The sequence below is a fragment of the Bos taurus genome, chromosome 20 (genome assembly GCF_002263795.3).
Source record: "Bos taurus isolate L1 Dominette 01449 registration number 42190680 breed Hereford chromosome 20, ARS-UCD2.0, whole genome shotgun sequence".
Classification (NCBI taxonomy): domain Eukaryota; kingdom Metazoa; phylum Chordata; class Mammalia; order Artiodactyla; family Bovidae; genus Bos; species Bos taurus.
In genome coordinates, this window is record NC_037347.1 from 49,459,087 (window position 1) to 49,467,298 (window position 8,212).

At 39.5% G+C, this 8,212-nt stretch overlaps 1 pseudogene; it reads left to right on the plus strand.

Moving 5' to 3' along the window:
* Positions 1-2,915: 2,915 nt before the first annotated feature.
* On the plus strand, positions 2,916-3,660 carry LOC101904270 (SS18-like protein 2; annotated as a pseudogene).
* The last annotated feature ends 4,552 nt before the right edge of the window (positions 3,661-8,212 follow it).

Here is an 8,212-nt window from a genome sequence, read left to right on the forward strand (position 1 = left end):
TCTTTATGACATGAAGCCATTGTCTGTTTTGTTCCCTAGATAGTTCATGTATATAACAGTATCTAAAAGTTTATCTCCATGATTTCTTGAATATGGGTTCACCTATCAGCTTTTAAGAAAATTTTATAAAATTGAATATAAGCTAAATTTATTAATGAGGTAAGTGATCAGCCTAAGGGGTTGATTAACAATGAATGCTTGAGTTATGCTTCAGATTTGCCTGTACTTTTAATGAAGTTTAATAAAACTGCATCAGTTAGCTCTTGTTACATAAAATTACTCAAAACCCTCAGGCTTATAACAACACTCATTTTTTTCTAATGCATTTTCTTGTCACTGGGGTTTTGCTGTTTAAGACAGGTCTTGGCTGGGACAGTTCAGTCATGACTCATGGCTTTCCTCCTCCTGGGTGTGTGATCCTCTCATGGTGATGTAAAAAGTGCAAGCAAACTAGTGGCAACTCATAAGATGTCTTTAGGCTGCAGCTTGGATTTAGTGCACTAGAAATTCAAATACTTGCACATATCATTGTCTTTAGCAAGATACTGGGCCAAGCCCAGTGCCAAGAGTTTCTGCCCACAGTGAGGCTATGACAAGGCTATGGATACAGGGAAGAGAGAAGGATCATAGTCAAGAATCCTGCCCATCATGCATACATGCAAGTAACAGCAAAAAAACTATCATCACTCCACTATTATTATTATTATTATTATTTAATGCAACAGAGAGTAGAGGGCTTTTACTACATTGGTATTAGTTACACATTTTATAATCTTAGGAGTACAACTCTTCCCTAAAAATATAAGTACTTGAAACCCTGATAACTGGTATGTATCTTATTTTTGATGTTGAAACAAGAGATTGTGAACAATTTTATTGTATAAAAATTTACTGGAGTTAATTATTCACTCAACAAAATTACTGGAGTTCTCTCCATGATTGGCATTTACTAGAACATGTGACCACAAGGGCTTATAGAGTAGATAGCCTTACTGTGTCCTATTGGAGAGCAGTCTAAGGAAGTCTGTATGGAATAAAAGACAACACAAAGTATAGGGAAGAGAGTAAGGGCAACTATATCCCACTTTAAGCATGAGGTAGTTAAGAAAGGTAAGTCAAACATTTATCACATTTGAGTTTTAGAAGCAGTTATAATATTTCAACATTCCTAGTGTTTCAATACAATCTAATGGAAGGCAGACAATATGCATGTCTACAGTAAAGCAAGGTTAGAATGCATAATGGCATGTTTTAGAGCAACAGCATTGAGTAAGGAGAGAAATGGACAGTTTGATGATTATATAAGTGGAACAACCACCATGAATTTGTGACTGATTGGAAAGAATGAAGGACTGAAATTAGGTATGGCACTAGGGTTTAAATGCAAATAACAAAAAAATATTAGTAAGCGAGCTGGTATGGGAGAGGGTCCAAACATTTCATGGCAAATAGATGAGGAAACAGTAAGAGACTATTTTGGGGGCTCAAAAATCACTGCAGATGGTGACTGCAGCCATGAAATTAAAAGACGTTTGCTCTTTGGAAGAAAGCTATGACAAACTTAGCATATTCAAAAGCAGAGACATTAATTTGCTGACAAAGGTCCATCTAGTCAAAGCCATGGTTTTTCCTGTAGTCATGTATGGATGTGAAAGTTGGACTATAAATAAAGTTGAGCACCAAGGAATTGATGCTTTTGAACTGTGGTGTTGGAGAAGACACTTGAGTGTCCCTTGGACTGCAAGGAGATCAAATCAGTCAATCTTAAAGAAAATCAGTGCTGAATATTCATTGGAAAGACTGGTGCTAAAGCTGAAACTCCAATACTCTGACCACCTGATGTGAAGAACTGACTCGTTGGAAAAGACACCAATGCTGGGAAAGATTGAAGGCAGGAGGAGAAGGGGATGACAGAGGATGAGATGCTTGGATGGCATCACTGACTCAAAGGACATGAGTTTGAGCAACCTCCAGGAGTTGGTGATGGACAGGGAAGCTTGGCATGCTGCAGTCCATGGGGTCACAAAGAGTTGGATACAACTGAGTGACTGAGCTGAACTGAACTAATAGGAGAAGGTGGTAAGTTGATGAGATGTTATTTGATGATATAGGTATAATTCAATGTTTCCTAATGGAATTTCAAATAGATGTTTTCATAAGCTATTAGATATCTTGATTTGGACCTTATGAGCATGACTGGGACTGAGACTATAGATTCAGGGCTCACAGAATTGTGTACAAAGAAGCCAAGAAAAAAATGAATAAAATGCAAGAGGTGTGTACCAACTGGGATGAGAAAAGGAGCTTGAGAAAATCATGAAGTCCAGCAAGATTAAAGGGACAGACAGAAGCTGTAAATATGATTCATAAAATAGAGATAGGAGAAATAAAGAGGATATAGTTCAGAGATAGGAGAAATAAAGAGAATATAGTGATGCTCAATGTAGGAGACTTGGGCTCAGTTCCTGGGTTGGGAAGATCGCCTGGAGAAGCGAGAGGCCACACACTCCAGTATTCCTGGGGTTCCCTGGTGGCTCAGACAGTAAAGAATCCACCTGCAATGGGTGAAACCTGGGTTTGATCCCTGGGTTGAGCAGATCCCCTGGAGGAGGGCATGGCAACCCACTTCAGTGTTCTTGCCATGGAGAATCCCTGTGGACAGAGGAGCCTGGTAAGCTACAGTCTGTGGGTTTGCAAAGTGTCAGACATGAATGAGAGACTAAGGAAAGCACAGTGATGCTTAGTTTTCTGTTTCATTTTATCTGCAGGTCCTCTTGCCTTGAATTCAGTTGAGATCAAAGAAAAAAAAAAGTTAAACTCCTATTTACTAAAAAAATCAATTAAATCAATTTTCTTATTTATCTTTAAACTATCTTGAGTACGTCTGGAGGTGTAGGTCCGCCCCGGTCTAGACCAGGGGATCTGCCGGGCCTGAGGCCGAGTTCCACCCTGGCTTCCCGGGATGTCGGTGGCTTTCGTACCGGACTAGCTGAGAGGGAAGGCAGAAGTCAATCAGGAGACTATCCAGCGGCTCCTGGAGGAGAATGACCAGCTGATCCGCTGTATCGTGGAATATCAGAACAAAGGCCGGGCGAATGAGTTCGTCCAGTACCAGCATGTGTTACACAGAAATCTCATTTATTTGGCTACCATCGCAGATGCCAACCCAACCAGGGCTTCAAAAGCAATGGAATAGTCTTCCAGTTGGCTGTTGTGAGGAGTAATTGAATGTGATCTATTTCCTATGAAATGGATTTTTGCCAGCTCAACTGCTTAGAACGTGAATGGAACCTCTGTGGCTCTTCTAAAAATGTGAAAATGTGAAGAAAGCTACTAACTTAACCATATTCTCAGTATAAATACTTAATAATTAAGTGGATTCCCTCAATTAAGTTGACTCCAAGTGTCCTCCATCCTGAAATAAGTGTGTTTGGATAACAGAGATATAATGGGCATCTTCAAGTCAACCTTTTTAGTTTCAATCTGAAGAGGAAACTGAGCAGGTATTGGGCGATCAGCAGAAAGTGGTGAGACTTTCCACTGAGACACTGCCAAATGGACGTGTGACTGTTTCTCCCTCCTGCCAGTTTGTGGTGGTGGACCCCTGACTGCTGTTTTCATGTTGCCTTGAAATAAAGCTTGCCTTTCCAAAAATAAATAAATAAATAAATAAACTATCTTTAGTTACCATGATGTTCCTTCCTTTGATATATACATATTAAGATAGGAGTCACCAGTTTTGTTGGAATTTCAGAATCTCTTTGGGTTAGTGTTAAAACCATGAGCCTTTGTTAAGTGTTTTCTGCCAGCCTGTGGTGTGGCCACTGGAGCAGCTAGTCTATTCTTGTCATTGACCAACTGCCCACTACCTTAGGTAGGCATTGTCTACATAAGGTAGATTCTCAGGGTAAATTATTTTCTTCCTCAAGCTTTATTGAACTATAAGTGACAAATAAAATGGTCTATATTTAGCTTTCAGAATGGGAGAAAATAATAGCAAATGAAGCAACTGACAAACAACTAATCTCAAAAATATACAAGCAACTCCTGCAGCTCAATTCCAGAAAAATAAACGACCCAATTCAAAAAATGGGCCAAAGAACTAAACAGACATTTCTCCAAAGAAGACATACAGATGGCTAACAAACACATGAAAAGATGCTCAACATCACTCATTATCAGAGAAATGCAAATCAAAACCACAATGAGGTACCATTGCACGCCAGTCAGAATGGCTGTGATCCATAAGTCTACAAGCAATAAATGCTGGAGAGGGTGTGGGGAAACGGGAACTCTCTTACACTGTTGGTGAGAATGCAACCTAGTACAGCCACTATGGAGAACAGTGTGGAGACTCCTCAAAAAAGTGGAAATAGAACTGCTGTATGACCCAGGAATCCCACTGCTGGGCATACACACCGAGGAAGCCAGAATTGAAAGAGACACGTGTACCCCAATGTTCATCGCAGCACTGTTGATAATAGCCAGAACATGGAAGCAACCTAGATGTCCATCAGCAGACGAATGGATAAGAAAGCTGTGGTACATATACACAATGGAGTATTACTCAGCCATTAAAAAGAATACATTTGAATCAGTTCTAATGAGGTGGATGAAACTGGAGCCTATTAAACAAAGTGAAGTAAGCCAGAAAGAAAAACACCAATACAGTATACTAATGCTTATATATGGCGTTTAGAAAGATGGCAATGATAACCCTGTATGTGAGACAGCAAAAGAGACACAGATCTATAGAACAGTCTTTTGGACTCTGTGGGAGAGGGCGAGGGTGGGATGATTTGGGAGAATGGCATTGAAAGATGTATAATACCATATAAGAAAAGAATCGCCAGTCTAGGTTCAATGCAGGATACAGGATGCTTGGAACTGGGGCACTGGGATGACCCAGAGGGATGCCATGGGGAGGTAGGTGGGAGGGGGCTTCAGGATAGGGAACACGTGCACACCTGTGGTGGATTCATGTTGATGTATGGCAAAACCAATACAATATTGTAAAGTAATTAGCCTCTAATTAAAATACATAAATTTAAATTAAAAAAAAACTAAAAAAAAAAAAGTCATTCTCCATTTTAAAATAAATAAATAAATAAAGTGCACAGGCTTCCCTGGTGGCTCAGACTGTAAAGAATCTGCCTGCAAGGCGGGAGACCTGGGTTCAATCCTTGGGTTGGGAAAATCCCCTGGAGAAGGGAACAGCTATCCACTCTAGTATTCTTGCTTGGAGAATTCCATGGACAGAGGATACTCAGATAATAAAGAACAAATTTTTTAGGCTCACCTGGTGGCTCAGACAGTAAAGAATCTGCCTGCAATGAGGGAGAGCAAGGTTTGATCCCTGGGTCAGGAAGATCCCCTGGAGAAGGAAATGGTAACCCACTCCAGTATCCTTGCCTGGAAAATCCCATAAACAGAGGAGCCTGGCATGCTGCAGCCCATGTTGTCGCAAAGAGTTGGACATGACTGAGCAACTAACATTATTCACTAGTGTGCTGTGTGATGTTTTGGTATATGTATACATAATGATAACCACAATCAAGTCAATTTCTATATCCACCATTTCATGGACTGACCTGCTGCGTATGTGTGGTGAGAATGTCTAAGATCTACTCTCTAAGCAAAAGTCAAGTATACAATACAAAATTATTAACTGGAGTCACCATGTTGTACATTTGATCTCTAGAATGTATTTACCTAATAACTGAAAGTCTGTTCCCTGTGACGGACATTTCTTCATTTCCCTGACTCCCCAGTCCCTAGCAATACATGCTCTACTCTGTTTCCTATGAGTTTTCTTTTTAGATTCCACTTAAGAATGAGATCATACAGAATCTGTCTTTTGATGCCTGGCTTATTTAAATTACCATAAGGTTCACCTTTTGCATTGTTGCTAAAGGCAGGATTTCCTTCTTTCTCATGGCTGACTAATATTCAAAGGCCTTCCCCAGTAGCTCAGTTGGTAAGGAAGTTGCCTGCAGTGCAGGAGACCTGGGTTTGACCCCTGGGTTTGGAAGATCCCCTGGAGGAGGAAATGGTAACCCACTCCAGTATTCTTGCTTGGAAATCCCATAGACAGAGGAGCCTGGCGGGTACAGTCCATGGGGTCACAAGAGTCGGACATGACTAAACCACCACCATACCATTTTTATTCATTCATCTGTTGATGAACACTTCAGTTGTTTCCCTGTCTTAGCTATTGTGAATAAGGCTGCAATGAGCATAGACTTCAGATATCTCTTAAAGGTACTCATTGTATTTCCATGGGCTATATACTCAAAAGTGGGATTACTGGATCTCATGGTAGGTTTTATTTTAATTTTTATTTTATTTTTTGAAGGACCTCCATACTGATTTTTCATTCTGGCTGCACAAGTTTACATTCCACCAGCAGGGTATAAGAATTCCCCTCCTTTCACATCGTTGACAGCACTTATTAACTGTCTTTTTGATAATAGCCATTCTAATAGATGCAAAGTGACATCTCTCAGTATTTTCATTTTCCTGATGATTAGTGATGGTGAGTACCTTTCCATGTTTCTGTTTGTGTATCTTTTTGACAGAGATGTCTATTTATGTACTTTGCTCATTTTTAAAATGGGCTGTTAAATTGTTTTGCTCTTGAGTTGTATGTGTTCCTTATACATTTCTACTATTGCCCTCTTATCAGATATATAATTTATAAATATTTTCCATTGCATAAGTTTTCTTTTCATCCTGTTGGTTTTTTTGCTGTGTATAAGTGCTTTTGTTGCCTCTGCTCTTGGTGTCATATCCCAAAATATCACTGCATGGTGAACATCAAGGTACTTTTTCCTCATGTTTTCTTCTAGGAATTTTATGGTTTCAGGTTTTACGTCTTCAATCCATTTCAATTTCATTTTCTAGTTGGTGTAAGATAGAGTTTTACCTTAATTCTTTCATATGTGGATATTCAGTTTTACCAACACCATTTACTGAAGTGTCCTTTCCTCATTTTGTCTTCTGATACCCTTGTCAAAGATTAATTGACTGTATAAGTGTGGATTTATTGCTGATCTATTATGTTCATGAATTTGAAGAATTAATATTGTGAAAATGTCCATGTGAACCAAAGAAATCTACTGATTCCATATAATCCCTATCAAGACTGCAATGGCATTTTTCACAAAAATAGAAGAAAAAAACTACAAATTAATAGAATCACAAAAGACCCCACCATAGCCAAAGCAATCCTGTGAAAGACAAACAAAGCTGGAGGCATCCCATTTCCTGATTTAAAACTATACTAGAATCAACAGGGTAAATTTTAAGACTTTAAAGGCAATAGATTTACACCAAAAGTCTGAGAGATTTGAAAATAGAAAGTAATTACTATAGAAGTCACATATCTTGAAATTTCTCATGTTTCTATGTCTAGTAGCTGTCTGGTTATATTCAAGGCACTCTTGATTCTACCTAAACATTGTATTTCACTCTGATAAATGATGGAATCTGGGGCATTTACATTCACCTCATTCTGAGCGTATCACAGTGATATCATTTCATGCGAGTCCAACTGGCTACAAGCCAAACCTGATACCAAGGAAGGGAATCCATGTATTGAAAAATTCTTCATTACAGGGAAAATAATTAACTAAAATACACCCAAGGTCACTTTAGCCACTAAGCAACAAATTACCTTGGTTTTGTAAAAAGATAATATATGAACAATATTATTTTCAAATGATGTGCATTTTCCTCAGGGTCTAATCTAATGGGTTCCTTAACCGATTTTAATTATTGATCACCACAGCTGGCTTTTCTTCTCTTTATGACCAGAGTTCACTCCTGGATTGTGCTGCCTAATGGAGTCTCACTGTCAAGAAAAAAAAAAATTTTGTAAAGTGTGTATCTTCCAGTTTCCAGTTCAAGTCACCATATACCTCTATGGCACTACCAGTTCCAAGGATCTCTGCCCAGGTTCTGATTTTTGGTTGTCCTCATGCCTACTTTCCCATACCCTAAGGACCTCCCAGAGAAGGCAACGGCACCCCACTCCAGTTCTCTTGCCTGGAAAATCCCATGGACAGAGGAGCCTGGTAGGCTGCAGTCCATGGGGTCACGAAGAGTCGGACACGACTGAGCGACTTCACTTTCATGTTTCCCTTTCCTGCATTGGAGAAGGAAATGGCAACCCACTCCAGTGTTCTTGCCTGGAGAATCCCAGGGACGGGGG